Source organism: Notolabrus celidotus, chromosome 19 (assembly GCF_009762535.1).
Source record: "Notolabrus celidotus isolate fNotCel1 chromosome 19, fNotCel1.pri, whole genome shotgun sequence".
Lineage (NCBI taxonomy): Eukaryota > Metazoa > Chordata > Actinopteri > Labriformes > Labridae > Notolabrus > Notolabrus celidotus.
This window is the reverse complement of record NC_048290.1, coordinates 2,292,236-2,311,738: the sequence shown is the minus strand read 5'-3', so window position 1 is coordinate 2,311,738 and position 19,503 is coordinate 2,292,236. Positions and strand designations below refer to the sequence as shown.

General features: G+C 43.1%; 1 long non-coding RNA gene across 2 annotated transcripts in view; it reads right to left on the bottom strand.

Annotated features, from left to right (window-relative positions):
- The window catches only part of LOC117831174, a 40,708-nt gene that overhangs the window by 14,478 nt on the left and 6,727 nt on the right, over positions 1–19,503 (bottom strand). Inside the window, exon 3 of one of the 2 annotated variants that reach the window (XR_004634954.1) lies at positions 6,814–6,957. This is a non-coding gene — a long non-coding RNA (uncharacterized LOC117831174). Of the gene's footprint in view, positions 1–6,200; positions 6,958–19,503 lie in introns of those variants that run through there. The other variant, XR_004634953.1, reaches the window with a different exon arrangement.

Here is a 19,503-nt window from a genome sequence, read left to right as displayed (position 1 = left end):
GGATGTGTAGCTAAAAACAAACTGTGTATATACCAACAGGCAGGAGGCTGTAAAGGATCCAGTAGTGTGGTAACAATAACATCAACTGAATGTAGAAGATGGTGAATGTAGAGCAGATACGGGGATCATATGAAGGCACATGGTAAAATGGAGGTTCATACTTGTGCAAAAATTTCAAGCCCAAGGTAAAGGGTTCAAATGTCAAATATCAATAAACAGCTAAGTATGGAAATGTAACAAAGAGGGTTTATCGAGGAGGAACAACAGTCCTACATGACCTCGCCTGTGAGCCTTCTTCACACATGATATACGGCAGCAATATCTCCTCTTCCACCAGTTTCCACCAACCCCCATCCATCCTTGCCTGCGTCTTGCTGTGCTGGATTTGGGTTCATGGTCCTCTGTGTCTCTTAGAGGAGCTAGTGATCTGTAAAGTGACAAATGAACTCTGAAGCTTCTGCCTCAGAGGGGGCCTGATCTGGTTTTGAAGTCCAGCGCTGCAGTGAGCGGTGAAGCCCTCTGCTTTTTTTTTTAATGTTCATTCATTTATGCAGTTGGTGGATTTCACTGTTTAGAAAGCTGCATCATATTTAACACAGATGCACACGTTAGAGAGGCTGTTTGAACACATACAAGTCTGATTTTAGATTTAAACTGAAATATTTGTGGCTGTGACTGATTAAAAGTAGCATTTCTTTATAGGGCCTAAACAAAAGCCTCTTATACTAAAACGCTGCACCCAGAAAGGGCGCAATATTGGAGTCCCAGTGTGTGATTACATAGAGAGGTACAGCTTGTAAACACACAGTGGGAGGGCCACATCTGTATGAGAGGTTTGCACTATGGCTTAGGGAGGGGTTGCAAAATACTTAATGTCAAATTCCACCAGATCCATGTCCTGTCTGTCTCCGATCCATCACAGCACCGTATCTGATAGGTTTCTATTCAAGTCCATGTGTTAACTTCCACTGGATCCACTCTGATGCGTTCCGACTTCTGTTTTTGCCAGATGCACGACGCAATCAATCTCAACAGAGCAGATGGAGCATGACAGGAAGTCAGGTTTCACCAAAACCAAATGAAAACATCCGGTTAATTCTCAGAATAAAACACTCTGTGTTATCACCGGATCGTATTTCACTTAACTACAACAACAAACCAAAGTCATGATGAGCGGAGCCAGGCCTGGAGTCAACAGGTCAGAGGTTTTCAGAGGACCAGAAAGACAACATGGATGAGGAGAGGAGGAGGAGGAGGAAAATCTTGGTCACATGACTCCAGCTGTTCGGCGGTCCTGCTCCGTGCTGCGTCCTGAAAACGCAACCGGTGGGTGTTGATGGAGGAGAGAGCACGGAGCCAGGCCGCAGCGGAACGGCGTCGGACCGGACACGAATCTGGTGGTAGTCCCGTGTTAGACATTCACGTACACACATCGCTGTTACACTCTGCCACCTTCTTCCCTCCACTCCGCCTCTCTTACTACCTCAAAGGGAGGGACAACTTTGCCCAACCTTTATGCAAGGAATGTAAATGTCCAGCCTTGAAATAGCAGAATATAAGCGCCTAAACATGACTGCAAAACACAGATAGCACCAAATAAGATCATACGTCTGGTCACATGTCCCTACAGAAAAATCAGACTATATATCTCAGATGCCTTTCTGATGTTTCTGTGACAATATCAAATAGTAGTGATAAACAGGAAGTGGATAAAAACAACTATTTCTAAGATTCCTTACATTTATGATCTGCAATGTTGAACAGCTTTTGCAGAACTACAGAAGAAAATGGCGGCAGTGTGGATATCAGGACTAATAGATCTGGATAAATATGGTGGACAGCTTGGCTTAAGATAGTTTATAAATGTCTGTATTGTTCAAACTTAATATTGTTCTTAGCTGATCTGTTTAAAGCACAAAGAGGACGATCCTGCGCTCCTCTCCACGTCCTCTTTTGTGTCTTTGTGCGAGGACACCAGGCCGCAACATCCTGCGAATCATTACATTTGTCATCCGTGCATGCAAGTGTGCATCTGTGCATGTGAATGATAATGGAGTTGCATGTATGGGGGGTGGAGGGGGAGTTTGTGCATGCTCTGCATAATGTGTGCGCACTCATTGTGTGTGTGAGACTAAACGCGCTCGAACAATGGTGGCCATGTGGCTGCAGCGGTGGTAATTGATGAATGGGATGTTTAAGGAGCTGAATATGAATGAAGAAGAGAGGACCCCGCGGGAATGCTCCACACCGTTGTAATCAAAGCCTTGATAGTGTCCCCGCCTTTGACTAATGGTCCTAAAAAGAAGCCTCTTACAGCCTGCCTTTTCAATTCCCCGTTCTCGGTGTGATACGGACCTCCAGGGAGAGACTGGCAGGGTAGGAGGGCGAGTTATGTCGAATCTTTTAGATGAGAGTGACCTTCCTGTCGCTCAAATACAGGTGAGATACCTGCATGGAGCAGGAGGAGAGGGGTTAGCTGTGAAGCCGTGATAATAAGAGTGTGAGAAAACGGCCTGTAGGCTGCAGAGTGAGCACGTCTCTCTATGGAGGAATCAAATGACACTGAAGGCCTTATATGAAAGTGTATAAAGACTGTAGAGCTAGAGACACATCTAGCCTACACAAGAAGGGATCCAGGTGGACAGGGTAGACCAGCCTGAAAGACCCAAGTCCATCCCTGTCATAATCTCTTTGCAGGGTTGACCTCCTCGTCTGTTTTTAAATCTTTTCTTTTCGTTATTTTTTGTACAATTTTCTCCTCCCATTCCGTCTCTCCATACATTCCTCATTTCTCGCGTGTACCTGTGCTATGGGTTGATTTATGTAGTTCATACAAAGCCATTCTTCACCGGTAGGTAGGAGTGGGGGGTGGAGAACAAAGCCCTGATGAGGGATGGAGGGCAGAAAAGTGCTAAAACAAAGAAAGCAATTCACAAACCCGAAGAGCTCCACACATTAATTAATGACACTGTACAGAAGGAAATGACTCTCGTTCATACATTATTAGAGCTGCTGTTACAACGACATTCACGCTGACCTCCAGAGAGCTTGCTGCTACGCTCCAGAACGACTTCAACAAAGAGGAAAACCTGCTGGCATGGACAAAATGTAGACGCTTTCCAGTGTTTTTATTCTACACGCCTAACTAATCCCCTAACTCAATGTTCTCACTGTTAAAACATGCCACATGTGGACTGTAGTACACTCAAACATGCACAAACAAAACCCTAAGAACATGCACTACTTGAGAGAAGCTCAAGTGCACCTTGAAGGTGCCCTAGAAGTGAACTAGCACCTCTCCAGCGACGAGGCCAATTTCCAAACTTAGCCTGTAACAAAAATTGAACAGGTGACCCTCCAGTTCTTAACCCATGTCCCTGCAGACTGAGTCACTGCCGCCCCAACACGCCTTGGAATACTAACAAGGAACTTCCACCAGATCCATGTCCGTCTCTGTGCTCTCTCGGTTGTGTTTTCAGAACGCAGCACAGAGCAGGACCAACGGACAGCTGGGGTCATGTGGCAGAGGTTTTCCCGTGGTAATCACTGAATCAAGGATCCTCCTCCTCCTCCTCCTCTCCTCATCCATGTTGTCTTTCTGGTCCTCTGAAAACCTCTGACCTGTTGACTCCAGGCCTGGCTCCGCTCATCATGACTTTGGTTTGTTGTTGTAGTTAAGTGAAATACGATCTGGTGATAACACAGAGTGTTTTATTCTGAAAATTAACCGGATGTTTTCATTTTGTTTTGGTGCCTCTGCTTCCCAACAATCTATGATGAGAATATGTATCTTTCAGATTTTCTAGAGTTTGAGCCACACTGAGATTGAAAAATTACACCTGTCATGACTTATTCTTGGTTTTAAAAAAATGATTTAAGCAGCTTTCAGGAAATAAAATAACATATCTTTCTGATAAGCTCTATTTTGTTTGGGTGCCTGACTTCCTGTCCCGCTCCATCTGCTCTGTTGAGATTGATGCGTCGTGCTCCGGCATCCGGCAACAACAGAAGTCTTGTGTATCTGATCCGGAGGGCTCTGACCTGCCGGATCAGAGACACAGCCAGAACGCAACAGAGTGGATCCAGTGGAAGTTAACACATTGACTAGAATAGAAACATGCAAGGACATGGATCTGGTGGAATTTGGCCGTAACTGTAGAGTATAGCAGCTGTATCGAAGACCAAAGCCCATCAACCACTTTCTGATTACAATTTAGCTCCAACTCCTGCAACATTCTCCATCTCAAGTCGCTTATTGAACTTTTAACAACCATTGCACTGAAAAGGAAGAAAAGACGAGAAAAGTTGGAGGTAGTAATCCCCATTTCACTTTCAACAGAAGAAGCCCTGAAAATTCATGTCACTCCCAAAAGGCTCAGTCCATGTCCGACGAGAGCTGATCCGTTCTGAACCTGAGGAAACGAGGACTCCATCTCCACGTTTCTGCCTTCCCTTCCCCATATGAACACAGCCATTGCTCAAATTTCCCACCAAATCACATCATTCCCCTTATATCACATTTTTTCCAATAGTCTGAGATACACAAAACAATACACCTGAGTCATGAACAACATCCACATTACTGTATCTAATACTGCACAGGCCCTACTGCCTGCAATATGAACCCCTCCGTCTAGACACACATTACCCGCCTGCACCTAAAACACAGGAATCAATACCATCGCAGGGAGTCATAATGGCCCAATTACTGTTTGTAGGTTTGTCAATGCCACGTCTCTGAGGACGCCGGCAAAAGGCCACACGAACATACTGACTGCAGGAGTAATGCCATACATTTGTAATGTGAGCTTGTGTGTGTGTGTGTGTGTGTGTGTGTGTGTGTGTGTTGGATTGTATATTCCAGCCTGCTCTGCGGTGACATTTAAGAGAAAAAGGTGACCGAGTTGCTTTGTGTTCAGACTTGTGTTTATATTGTGGCGGTGGGTCTATAACAAAGCCATGAACTGCTCAGTTTGGCGTGCTTTAAGATCTGATAAGCGCTGTACCATCAGCATGGAGAGTAAACTTGGCGATCATTAGTCCTACTGGTGGAGTTTATCAAAAGGATATGTTATTTTATTTACTTAAAGCTGCTTTAATACATTTTTTAGACCAAGAATAAGTCATGAAAGGTGTAATTTTTCAATCTCAGTGTAGCTCAAACTCTAGAAAATCTAAAAAATACATATTCTCATCATAGACTGTTATAAGAAGAAGAGGTATACTTTGATGTCAGCCTTTGTGTTTCCTTTTTTGTGTTGCAGTTCTGGCTGTTTGTCTTTAGGGGCTGAAAGTGACCACATCTGGACGAGAGGTTGGTGCTATGGAGTAGGGAGGGGTTTGCCAAATACCACCAGATCCGTTTCCCGTCTGTCTCAGATTCAACCACAGCATCTGATCTGATAGTTTGCAATCCTCATCAATGTGTTAACTTCCACTGGATCCACTGCACTGTCTCTGATACAGCAGCTCAGAGCCCTCCGGATCAGATACACAAGACTTCTATTGTTCCCGGATGCCGGAGCACGACGCATCAATCTCAACAGAGCAGATGGAGCGGGACAGGAAGTCAGGTTTCACCAAAACAAAATGAAAACATCCGGTTAATTTTCAGAATAAAACACTCTGTGTTATCACCAGATCGTATTTCACTTAACTACAACAACAAACCAAAGTCATGATGAGCGGAGCCAGGCCTGGAGTCAACAGGTCAGAGGTTTTCAGAGGACCAGAAAGACAACATGGATGAGGAGAGGAGGAGGAGAATCCTTGATTCAGTGATTGCCGTGGGGAAACCTCGGTCACATGACTCCAGCTGTACGGCGGTTCAGAGCACGGAGCTGGGCTGCAGCAGATCAGAGATGGACCGGACACAGATTTAGTGGAAGTGCTGTGTTAGACTGTATCATACATGGATTGAGTCTCAGTGATGACAACCATTGGTTTCTGGAGAGGACAAAAGATGGTAGCCGCCAACTGAATAAGCTGCTTCCACTAACTTCCAGCTAATCCAGCAATCTGCAGGTTGGTGGAGGTGAGTCCACAGCCATGCATCTACAAAGCACCCACCTGCTGATTAGCCACGCCCCCTTTTATGCCCAATTAACCCCTAGTCAAATTATAATGAAAATAGATGAGTTATAAAAAAAAAAGTTCTCAACACCTGTCCAGATATTGCAAATAAATTCATGTGTGAAAAAGACCAAAACCCTCTTTTGTATCAGGCTGTGAACATCTCCAATAGGGTTTCTTTGGCTTGTGGGGCCAGCCTCAAGTGGACGCTCAAGGTACTGCAGTTTGATGCACATCCGGCTTCGTTTCAACACCACTTGGTCCAACTTCTTTTGCTCTCCATGGATTGTTTTCCTGCATGAAGCCACAGCACACTGAAATGCTATCAGACTACAGTGTTGCTTCGACTACAATCAATTGTAATCTATCAGAAATCTTATCCCTCAAATTAAAGATTCTGTTTCCAGAGATCATCTTCTCCCCGGTTAAATTATCACCTGAGATTAAACTGATCCAGCAAACGTCAGAGCCAAGTGACAACAATCTGTTCTCGAACTTTAAAAATCAAGACACCTGGGGAGCAGAGAGCAGGTGAGAGCAATCTCAGCCTCACTGCTGATCAAGATCAGACATAACTGAGGCTGGGTTTCCATGGCAATAATGTGCCGCCCCCTCCATGACATTTGGGGGGGTTTAGCTGTGAAGGAGGTGCCCCCCCTCCCCTCTCCTTGTACGTCTGCCTCCTTCGGTCTGAGCGTGAGCAGAATAGATGAGTAAGCAGCATCTCGTCCACCTTTTCACCTTGTGTGGGTCCTCGGCGTTGTGTGCACAGCGATCCCCAGGGCGGCACAGGAACAGGAAGCGGCCGTGTGTGGCAAACACTCTCCCCGTGCAGCGGAGGATTGTGGGTCCACAGAGAAATGCTGAGGCCATCGATTGCTTTCTCTGCAGGGGCACAATGTGCAACCCGTGAGCACACAAAATGTCAATGATATGAATTGTGTAAAGAACTTTTGATCCCTAATTCAATATAGTAAGGCCTCACAAAGGGTCCAACTGAAAGGTAGAATAACAATAAATCCCTCTTTGATTATTCCATCCCTCTGTCAGAAAGGTAATTTAATATTTGTCAATCTAAAGAACATATAATTCATTTTTTGCTAATTCAATATACAACCAATTTCAGAAACAGCCTCCACGTAACTTGAGCAGTTTTGAAGTTGTCTGAAACAGTGGCATGGGAAAATGAGCGTAAAGGTGCATTTCGACCAAGAGTTTCAGGGTCTTTTAGCCCCCAGAACTAAAAGGTTCCTGTGCCCCCATTGTTGTCTGCATTTCGACTGCGGGCTGAAGGGTAGATTGTGTAAATCAGGCCAGTGACGTATGGAGAAAATAAAAAGTAAACGCACTACACCACCAGACCAGTAGAGGGCAGTAAAACAAAGAGGAATACCATTCATCACAGATGACACCATAGAAGCAGACGGACAGGCAGGTATCATTATAAGCAACACAACAGTTAGCCTGTTAGCATGAAGAGACTCAGCTGGCGCTGTTTTAGATGGTGCTATATTTCATCACAGATGGATTCACTGAATCAACACGTGAGAGGAGATAAGCGCGAGTAGCAAAGACGTTTCAACACGGCTTTAAAATCCTTTTGAACTCAAAAAGCCGTGGCAGAGATCGGCCGGTGTTTTGGTTTAAACAGCGACCTTGTTAACTGGATACTCTCAGCCGGATGCATCCCTCATAAACGTCTTTAGACCATCATTAAATATCTGATGAGGACATTTTGAAATCTTAATAAAAACTAAACTAGTTTGCATTCCCAGGAACACACACATACAAAAAAGATAGAACAAAGTAAACCAATGAAAGAAAGAGAAATCAAGTGAATCACAGATGGAAAAAACAATGACTGGGAATGGTTTTTTTTTAAATTTGAAACAAAAAAAATTTGAAATTTTTTTTTTTGAAAAAAAAAAAGATTTTTTTTTTTGAAAAAAATAACATTTGACAAAAAAAAAATTGAAAAAAAAAAATTTGACAGAAAAAAATTGACAAAAAAAGTTGACATAAAAAAGTTGACAAAAAAGTTGACCCGGAGCCTGTCGAAAAAATACATTTTCCTCAAATTTGAAATTGTGCTCAAAAACTTGAAAAAAACTTGAAAAAAAGTGAAAAATTTGTGCCTGCGGTTAAAAACATGGAAAGAGCAATGAATGAATCAACACGTGAGAGGAGATAAGCGCAAGTAGCAAAGACGTTTCAACACGGCTTTAAAATCCTTTTGAACTCAAAAAGCCGTGGCTGAGATCAGCCGGTGTTTTGGTTTAAACAGCGACCTTGTTAACTGGATACTCTCAGCCGGATGCATCCCTCATAAACGTCTTTAGACCATCATTAAATATCTGATGAGGATATTTTGAAATCTTAATAAAAACTAAACTAGTTTGCATTCCCAGGAACTCCCTCTGTGTTTCAACAGCTGTGTAAACTCCACAAACACTGACACGTTCAGCTGAAGGTCTCCAGTTTACAGGGTCACTTTTAAAACCGGAACACCGGGAGGAGAGACGCATTCACGGTGGGCTGAGAGAAGACTACTGTTACAAGCTGCTAAATCAAGAGAATCACAGCTTCTTCTTTTGAAAAGTACACACACATACAAAAAAGATAGAACAAATAAAAAAATTAATGAAAGAAAGAGAAATCAAGAGAATCACAGATGTGTGTGATGTTATTGTGGACGGCGGGCGGAATAAAAACACTGCGGTTAATCTACCAATCAGACACGTTCAGCATTGCAGGCCCCGCCCCCTGAAAGTCCCGGGACCTTTGAAAAGTACTACCCCCCTAGCAGGGGCTTTTTAGGGGGGAGATTATCTACCCCTGAACTAAATTTAGACCTTGGTTCCTCCGATCGAAACGCACGTAGTACAGGTACGATGTCAAATTAGAGAATGTCCTTTTTTGCATTGGTATTGTTAATTTGCAATTGAGCTCTCAGGGCCACCATACAAAGCAGAAGCAACACCTTCCCACCTCTTGCAACGACCACCGTTCCTAACACCCTACGCTGCTGCCTTCCCACCTTCTGCCTGCAATATTCATCCGGGAGAGTGCTGTCATGATGAAACACACATTTTAATGCTTACAAGAACACGGCCCGGGGCTCTTTTCACAGCATCAGTCACCTAGCATCAGATCAAAGCCGCCTCTGAGGGGTGAAGGCATGAGCAGACCCCGTATACAAACCCCACAGAGAGACAAAATAACATGAACATTTAGAGATATGTGCCGGGCTGTGAACAAACATGCTGGTATTGGCTCTGTGTGATGATCCAGTTTGGACACTCGGCTCCCTGCTCCTTTGTTCAGTCAGTCGCAGATGTTTCTGCCTCCGTGTGCATGTGTGTGTGTGTGTGTGTGTGATGATTTTCACCGTGGTCTACTGATCTCTGCGCTACATTAGGCTGGGTCATTCCAGTGATTGCTGCCAAAGCTGCCAGAGGACCGAATGAATGTCTGAGGAGGAGACAGGGGGCCATCACATGAATTTATTTACAGGCCAGAACCAAAAACAACACAACGCTGGAGCCAGAATCCACATTTCTAAAAGCTAACACAGGGGAAATAATGTGCAGCTAAAGTTTACAACGCAGGTGAATGAATATTTTGTGAGCTTTTAATGCTCGACGCCTGAAACTTCCCACTGTAATCAAGTCTGAATTCCCATAACCATGATTATATATAAAGCCCCATTTGTTACAACACTAGTAAAACTGATAACTCTGCGTTATTATGCAAATAAATTCAGGTACCTCTGTTATGCTGTGGTTTAAACAGAGCTTCATACTGTAAAACCTTTTAGCCAAACTAGCTTTAAAACTTCAGAAGTGTCCACCTGAGGCTGGCTCAGGAAGCACAGGAAACCACATACACACCCATTCAAAAATAAACATGTTTACAGCCTGGTTCAGAAACTATATCAGTCTGAACAGCTCATTTCTCTCTCTGCACTCACTGTACGGGGGGGGTACTTTTATAACTCATTACTTTTTACGATATTAGAGTTCTGAGTTTTGCATAACTAGAGGCATGGCTGACTTATCTGCTTGATGTAACGTACATTTTCCACAGTTTAATGAGTATACTCACATGGTTTTGAGCTGATTACATGTTACAGAAGTTTGCAGAAAGTTCCACATTATTTCTTTAACTCTCTGATGAAGTGAAAGTCACCATTTGCTGCGTCACTGCTTCATCCAAATGAGCCTATGATAATTTGGTATTGGAGTTTTACACAGTCTGAGTATGATCCACCAAGCAGGTGTTAGGAGGCTTTGGTGTCTGCAGGAAAAACTGTCCGTATGGAGAGCAAAAGCAGGAGGAACACAATCCAGAGTAATGACATCCATCCTCTTATCAGTGGACGATATCTGATAGAGCAGCTAACAGCCAAATTCCACCAGATCCGTCTCAGCCGTGGATCTGATAGGTTTCTATTCTAGTCAATGTTTTTATAATTTGTCTTTCTTTCTTTCTTTCTTTCTATCTTTCTGTCATTCCTTCTTTCTTTCTTTTTTTCTTTCTTTCTTTCATTCTTTCTTTCTGTCTTTCTTTCTTTCTTTCTATCTTTCTATCTTTCTATCTTTCTTTCTCTGTCTTTCTGTCTTTCTGTCTTTCTTTCTTTCTATCTTTCATTCTCTTTCTTTCTTTCTTTCTGTCTTTCTTTCTTTCTTTCTTTCTTTCTCTCTCTCTTTCTTTCTTTCTCTCTTCCATTCCTTCTTTCCTGCTGTCCCTCTTTCTTTCTTTTTTTCTGTCTTTCCTTCTTTCTGTCTTTCTTTCTTTCTTTCTTTCTTTCTCTCTTTCATTCCTTCTTTCCTGCTGTCCCTCTTTCTTTCTTTCATCCCTTCTTCCTTTTTTATAATTTGTATTTCTTTCTTTCTTTCTGTCTTTCCTTCTTTCTGTCTTTCTTTCTTTCTTTCTTTCTTTCTTTCTTTCATCCCTTCTTCCTTTTTTATAATTTGTCTTTCTTTCTGTCTTTCTTTCTTTCTTTCTTTCTTTCTTTTTTATTTTTCTGCACTTCTTTCATTTTTATTATCGTTCCTGCTGTCCCTCTTCCATTGCTTCTTTCCTGCTGTCCCTCTTTCTATCTTTCTTTCATCCCTTCTTCCTTTTTTATAATTTGTCTTTCTGTTTTTCTTTCTTTCTGTCTTTCTTTTTTCTTTCTTTCTTTCAGTCTTTCTTTCTTTCTTTCTTTCTCTCTATCATACCTTCGTTCCTGCTGTCCCTCTTCAGTGATAACACACCCCCTTCCCTGCTCTCAGATCCGGAGACAGACCGGACACGGATCTTGTGGAATTTGTCCGTTAGAAAAAATGTCACAGCATCAGATCTGATCGGTTTCTATTCTAGTCAATGTGTTAACTTCCACTGGATCCGCTCCGTTGTGTTCCAGCTCCGTCTCTGATCCGGCAGGTCTGAGTCCTCCGGATCAGATACACAAGACTTCTGTTGTTTCCGGATGCCGGAGCACGACGCATCAATCTCAACAGAGCAGATGGAGCGGGACAGGAAGTCAGGTTTCACCAAAACAAAATGAAAGCATCCGGTTAATTTTCAGAATAAAACACTCTGTGTTATCACCAGATCGTATTTCACTTAACTACAACAACAAACCAAAGTCATGATGAGCGGAGCCAGGCCTGGAGTCAACAGGTCAGAGGTTTACAGAGGACCAGAAAGACAACATGGATGAGGAGAGGAGGAGGAGGAGAATCCCTGATTCAGGGATTACTGCGGGGAAACCTCGGTCACATGACTCCAGCTGTCCGGCGGTCCTGCTGTGTTGACGGACGAGAGAGCACGGAGCCGGACCGCAGCGGATCAGAGACGGACCAGACACAGATCTGGTGGAAGTCCCGTTAGACTGTATAAAACATGGATGGAGTCTCAATGATGTCCACCGATGAACCAAAAGAGAACCAAAGATGGTAGTCGCCAACTGAATAAGCTGACCTCAACTAACTTCAGCTAATCCAGAAATCTGCAGAGATGAAGTGGAGTCTACAGACTTGCAGCTACAACGTGCCTACTTTCGGATTAGCCCCGCCCCTTTTTATGCCCAATTAAGTCCTGTGATAATGATAGTGGAACTGTTCTTGTGCTGTTGTGAAGTTGCAATGTGTAAGAGGCTCAAGTTTGTGATGTTTTTCTGTTGATAAAATGTTAGGTAGATGTTCACCTGAGTCAAAATGTTGAAATCACACACCTACAGCGTACAGCCTTTATTATACTTCATGAAAATGTTCTTGACTCTAAACATCAACACAGTAGCCTGACTTTGTTTTGAACCATTCAGAGTGCATTCTTAAAATCAACCCCCCTTCAATTTCTAGAAGTTCAAACTGTCCTTTAAAATTAGTTTAAAAGGACCGGACACGGATCTGGTGGAAGTCCTCTGTGTCTGTTGATCGATCGAATGAAAGCTGGAAGCTTGCAAGCTGCAACATCAACAAATATTGAAAGCTTTCTCAGCTGTAATGACGACAAATATTTGCTCTATCAGAATCATCTTCAGTGGACGTGAGTGTGGTTTTCATTTCTTGATTAAGTCAAACATTTGCAGACTGGCCGAGGAGAGGCATAAAAACATTATAAACGCCCGCACAGAGGGCCTCAGTGTGTCTGGTGGTCTATTGTCTTACTGTCACACCTCTCTGTGCAGCAGCCACTGTCCTGTGATCACTGGAGCTGGGTATAAACACACTCACAGGTCATGCATGTTCAGAGGCATACAGCACCCCCTGCAGGTCTGAAAGTGTAAATGCAGCATGTTGTACAGCAGGAGAAGGGTGTTTAAAATCTCTACCAGAGCCTGGAATAAGTTCTGCACACAATACATCACTAAAGGAGGAAAAAGCAGCAAAGTTTGACTGTTTATTTGAGGCTGGATACTTGCATCAGAGCTCAGAGATCCACCAAGAAAAAAAGCATAACTCCCCTGGAGGTTTATGGTTATTAATTATAGCAATTTATGCAGCTCTAATCCAGGTGCACGTGATTAATAGTTGTTTGAGGGAAGGAGGACGAGGCCTTCAGCAGCTTTAACGCGATAAATCTGAGGCTTCTCAAGGAAGTATGGACAGGAAAACCATTTAGATGCATCTCTGTCCAAAGTTAAATCCATCAATCACACTAAAGAGAGGTGTTTTTACTTTACGCAGCTCTTTTGAAAACTTTAATCCCTCAGCGATGCGTTATAATTAATGATTTATCCGTGTATTTTCAGGATCAGGCTGCACAGAGAGCAGATTTATTGTATTTCTGTTGTCTGGATCCTCACCATGTGGGACTCTGCTCATGCAAGAGAGGAATCCTCGGCTTTATTCGATGTCATGTTACTTTTTTGGGAATCCAAATGCGTCTCAGTGCGGATGAATTATTCCTCACTGAGGAGCCGCGCTTTGATTTCTCCTCTAATCGAACTGAAGTCTGGCTGCGCGCAAGTTTCCAAGGCACAACAACACATGCATTTTTCATAAAAAGCAGATCATGGAGAGCCGTTTGGAGTAAGATAGTGGTGACATATTTTGTGCTGAATACAGTATACATATTTAATGAGTGAAAGTGTTTCTCTCCATCCGCTCTGTGGACGTACAGACGCAGAGGATCCTCTCCAAGAATGATAGAAAGTGGAGTTTACTTCAGGCTTCAGGGTTAACCTTTTAGTCTGGGATTTAAAATATGAACTTTGACAAACAGAGCAGGTCTAGACCGTACTATGTTCTATTATTAAAAGAGACCCAACATCAAGACCGGATCAGATCCAGTCTGATCTCATCTTAATCCACCATGAGCAGAGCACTTTGCAGCATTTAGCAGGTTACAGTGGCAAGGACAAACTTCCTTTAACAGGCAGAAACCTCCAGCAGGACCAGACTCATGTTAGACACACATCTGCTGAGACCATGTTGGAGAGAGGGATAGAGGGAGATGAAGAGAGAGAGAGAGATGATAGTGGGGAGACGGATAGTAGTAGTTGTAGCAGCTGGAGTCTGACACGTCCACAGCAGCAGAGATCCAGAGGAACCTACGAGACAAGGGAGCTCAGGGACTCCAGAAAGGTCTATGGTTAGTAACTTTAATGGGACAGGAAGAGTTAAAGTGAGGGACAGGCAGAGAGAAGAGAGAGAGGGAGAGACAGGATCCCAGTGTGTCAGTCTAAGCCTATAGCAGCATAACTAAGACCTGGTCCAAGCCTGATCCAGCTCTAACTATAAGCTTTATCAAAAAGGAAAGTTTGAAGCCTACTCTTAAAAGTAGAGAGGGTGTCTGCCTCCTGGACCCTGACTGGTAGATGATTCCAAAGGAGAGGGGCCTGATAGCTGAAGGCTGTACCTCCCATACTACTTTTAGAGACTTTAGGTACAGATGGAGGAAGATACGTTCTTCTCTTTAGCAAGTTACAGTGACAAGGACAAACTTCCTTTAACAGGCAGAAACCTCCAGCAGGACCAGACTCATGTTAGACACACATCTGCTGAGACCGTGTTGGAGAGAGGGATAGAGGGAGATAAAGAGAGAGAGAGATGATAGTGGGGAGACGGATAGTAGTAGTTGTAGCAGCTGGAGTCTGGCACGTCCACAGCAGCAGGAACCTACGAGACAAGGGAGCTCAGGGACTCCAGAAAGGTCTATGGTTAGTAACTTTCCATCAGTGAGTAAACTTAGTCTGAACTACAGGCTCACTCTGAGTGGAGCAGAGCATGGGAAAGGAGCAGAGCTCACAAAGAGTGGGCAGGCAGGGTGAGCAGAGAGAAGGCTCTCACTTGCACCAGGAGTTTTAAGCATCCCTGACCTAGAAACACAGCAAATAGAGAAAACTGCCATGCTTCTGTTTTATTTGTGGATTGTTAAGGCGTGTGATAAGACTGAAATTAAACTGCAGCACAGCTTCTTTCTTTCTTTGGAGATAGCAGTGCCAATACGGAGCTGAGGGAACTGGCAGAAATTATCAACGCTCTTCCACAATAATAGTTATTTCTATGTTCCCAGAGTCTGAGCTTTTATTGTAACTAATTTTAAAGGACAGTTGGAACTGCCAGAAATTGAAGGAAGGTACATTTTAAGAATGTAGTCTGAATGGTACAAAATGAAGTCAGGCTGCTGTGTGATGTTCAGAGTCTAGAACATCTTCAAGAAGCATAATAAAGGCTGTACTCTGTAGGAGGGTAATTTCAACATTTTGACCCAGGTGAACATCTATCTAACATTTTATCAAGAGAGAAACATCACAAACTTGAGCCTCTTACATACTGCAACTCCACAACAGCACCAGAACAGTTCCACCATCATTATCACAGGACTTCCACCAGATCCATCTCTGCTCTGTCTCCAATTCGGGCAGGACCTCCGGACAGCTGGAGTCATGTGACCGAGGTTTCCACGCAGTAACCTCACTGAATCAAGGATCCTCCTCCTCCTCCTCTCCTCATCCATGTTGTCTTTCTGGTCCTCTGAAAACCTCTGACCTGTTGACTCCAGGCCTGGCTCCGCTCATCATGACTTTGGTTTGTTGTTGTAGTTAAGTGAAATACGATCTGGTGATAACACAGAGTGTTTTATTCTGAAAATTAACCGGATGTTTTCATTTTGTTTTGGTGAAACCTGACTTCCTGTCCCGCTCCATCTGCTCTGTTGAGATTGATGCATCGTGCTCCGGCATCAGGCACAAATAGAAGTCTTCTGTATCTGATCCAGAGGGCACCGACCTGCTGGATGAGAGACGCAGCCGGAACGCAACAGAGCGGATCCAGAGGAAGTTAACACATTGACTAGAATGGAAAGCTATCAGACCCGGTGCTGTGACGGATCGGAGACGAACCGGACACTGAAGTAACCAAAGTCTTCCTCCTATTCCTCCTCTGTTACTACCTCCAAGGAGACGGAACGACTTTGCCCCACCGTGCCTTTCACACTGCAGCCAGGACGTGACAGGGGCTTAAATACCCCACCTTGAAAGGCTCTGTGCATGAGCCCTTTGAAATGGAGAATATATACGACCCCGGGAACATAAATATTCACCCCTCTGTTCATAATGATGTGCAGTCTGACTGTTGAGATGGAAATGAGGGGGGGGAATGTGAGACTTTGTGTCCTCTATGGGTTGATTCAGTAAAATGTACAACTTCTAAAAGCTAGTGTCAATAAATGTTGCTTAACTCCCATTTAACCGAGTGTGTGGTGTATCTTGTGGCTAAAAAGGTTCAGAGAAATGACTTGAACATATGTAAAAAGTCCTACAATGCTCATGTAATGGTAATTCCCCATCTGCCAGCAGCACAGTACAATCGCTCTCCGTCATCTTTCATCTGTCATCTGCTGCAGTTTGTCACCATCCACAGCATCCCACTGACTCTGCAGCTGACAGCTCGGGGCCCCACTGAGGGGAATCAAATGGATTGAGAGCAAAGCTATGTGTGTGCCAATTGAACGTCACACGCCCGCTTGTGAAATATACATTTTCAAATTCAGATTGAAAAAGAAATGTAATCTCAATTCAAGGAGCGGCGGAGGCTTTGTCACAGGAGCAAATTAATTGTTTCCCGCCTGGCGCCGGCGTGTGACAGTTTTTGAATAGGCTAGATAATGGCTTTATCATCTCGCCATGAAACAGCCATATTGAAATAAGTGACAAGCAAGTGCAACAGGAAGGGCACGCACACGAGCGGCAGATAACAGACGGGCTTGGCAGAGACAATCGATGGAATCACGTTTTTAACAGTGAGAACATCTTCTGACGAGACATCAATTTCCAGCGTGTTGACAAGTCTCAGAAGTAAAAAACGATAAGAGTTCAGAGCGGCCGGAGACGAGAGACTACAGCGCGTTTACCCGGGTTTCTGTACAGCTCAGCTGGTTGTTGATTCAGTAGGAGAGAGACAGAGAGAGTGTCGCTGGGAGGATTGGATTTCTATGCCACACTGCCCTAATGCATCTCATTACAGAGCCAGACCTGCGAGATATGAGAGGCAGAGACAGAAAGGGTTAAACAGACTCATCAGACGCCTTCAGAATTAACTCCCCTGTTCAAAGCAGCCTCTGTCAACAACTGGACCTCAATCCAAATGAGATCTATCAAACTTTGAAGCTCTGAGTGTTGCATTTTAACAATCACTGTCGACCATTTCTGGACAGCAAGGCTGAGCTGCAGAACTAAGGCCAGCTTTGTAAGCATTCAGTATGACTGTGATGCTCGTTCTGGCAAATGAAAACAGGCTTTAGGGAAGAAATGAGCAGCCAAGTCCTCAGGAAGGGGATACAGTCGTCAATGCAGTGGATCTGGGTCAGAATCCAATCCTTGACCCTTCACTGTGTGTTATTACAAAGCAGCAACCTCCAGTCTTGAAATAAGAAGCCTAGAATCAGACACTTAGTGAGAGACTCACAGGATGTGGGACTCGTTCTGTAAGTATCTACAGGAGCTGGACTTCTCTCAGAGCCCTGATTAGGTGACTACCTATTTTGGCAATTTTTGAAAGTGATTAATTTAACTATTTATATTTTATTTATTTTTATTGTATTTACTTACTTATTTATTTATTTATTTATTTAAACATATATTATTTACAATGTTACAATGTCATTTAGCAGACGCTTTTATCCAAAGCAACGTACATACGAGAACAAGAACAACACAAGCAAAGATCTAGACAAGAGGAAACAAGATCAGCAAGAGGAACAAAGTGCTTCAAGTCAATTTGGGTGCAGGTACTGCCAAGCAGTGTAAAGGCAATGCACAAAGTAAATAAGGAACATCTACAATGAAGCAACCAACCAATTTAAGACCTTCCATTATCATCATCAACAATTAACATCACCACAATAATGACCAAAGTACCAAGTGCTGGGTCACTCCAGACCTGAACACAGAGTCCCAGAGTAGAGCAGGACAGTGTGAGTCAATCGTAGCTGGAAGACATGATCTGCCACTGGGGACAACAGTGGAGAACAGTCTAGCTAAGTGCATAGTGCTTCTTAAAGAGCTGGGTCTTTAGCTGTCTTTGAAAGTAGAGAGGGACTCTGCTGACGAATGGAGTTGGCCAATTCATTCCACCATTTAGGGGCAACAGAAGAGAAGAGTCCAGCTAGTGATTTTGAGGCCTTGTGTGCTGGAAGCACTAGGCGCTTTTCAGAGGCTGAGCGTAGCGGGTATTTATTTGTTTTAATTAACATTTTTGCCTTTATTGACAGGACAGCTGTAGAGAGACAGGAAATGTGGGGAGTAGAGAGCGGGGGGAAGACATGCAATAAATGGTCGACCGGCCGAGAGTCGAACCGGCAAGCCCTGCAATGAGAACTATGTCCTCTATACGTGGGGCGCTTAGACCGCTAGGCCACCAGCGCCCCAAACATATATTAATTTGTATACACTTCTCTATATAATTCAAATTTTAATATAATAAAACCTTATTAAATACCTTTTTAAGTTAGCTTTTAATTTGTGATTGTTCTGTTTTGTTTGATCTGTGTTATTTGTTTTTTGCTTGTATTGATTTTAACAAATGTACAGTGTCTTTGAGTTTTTGAAAAGCGCTATATAAAATAAATGTATTATTATTGTTATTATTATAATCTGTACTATTATTATTATTATCATTGTTGTTGTTGTTATTAATGTATCACTCGGTCTGTTTACTGTATTGGTTTTGTGTTCACATTTAACAAAATGTCAATAAACAGATCTTTGAAGAAATAAGAAGCCTATGCAGACATTCAATTCAATTCAATTCAAACCTTTATTTATTCTCGAAAAGACATTGAGGTTTCCCTCATTTCCAATGTCGTCGAGATCACAGTTAGATTAGAAACAACAAACAAACAAACACAATCATACACAATTATAGACAAAATAATAGATTAATTAAAACAGATACAGTTTGAGACACAGTGGTCAGAGATCAAGGTCTTGAACTCTGCAAGAGATGGAAAGGATGTCAGCTTCAAAGTCTGTTGGAGGGTATTCCATGATTTAGGAGCATCAATGGAGAATGCTGATCGACCCAGTTCAGTATTTATTCGTGGTACTTTCAGAATGAGCCAATCGGAAGAGCGAGTCCCATAGGATCCGCAATTCCATTACAACAAGTCTGTGAGGTAGGTGGGGAGCTTTCCAACAAGCGCTTTAAAAATAAATAAAAGCCAGTGTTTGTTCCTCCTTTGCTCAAGAGAGGGCCAACCTTCTCATACAGGACACAGTGATGAGTGTCATATCTTTCACCAGTTATAAATCTGAGAGCAGAGTGGTAAACAGTGGTAAACATGCTAAAGACTACAGTTCCTCAAGTGTCCACTTGAGGCTGACTCCATAAGCCCTGGAAGCAACATACACACCCATTCTAAAAATCCCAACTAAAATAATCATGTTTACAAAAAACCTGCGTTGAATATTTTTCATTTTTCTGTCATTTTGACTTGTGG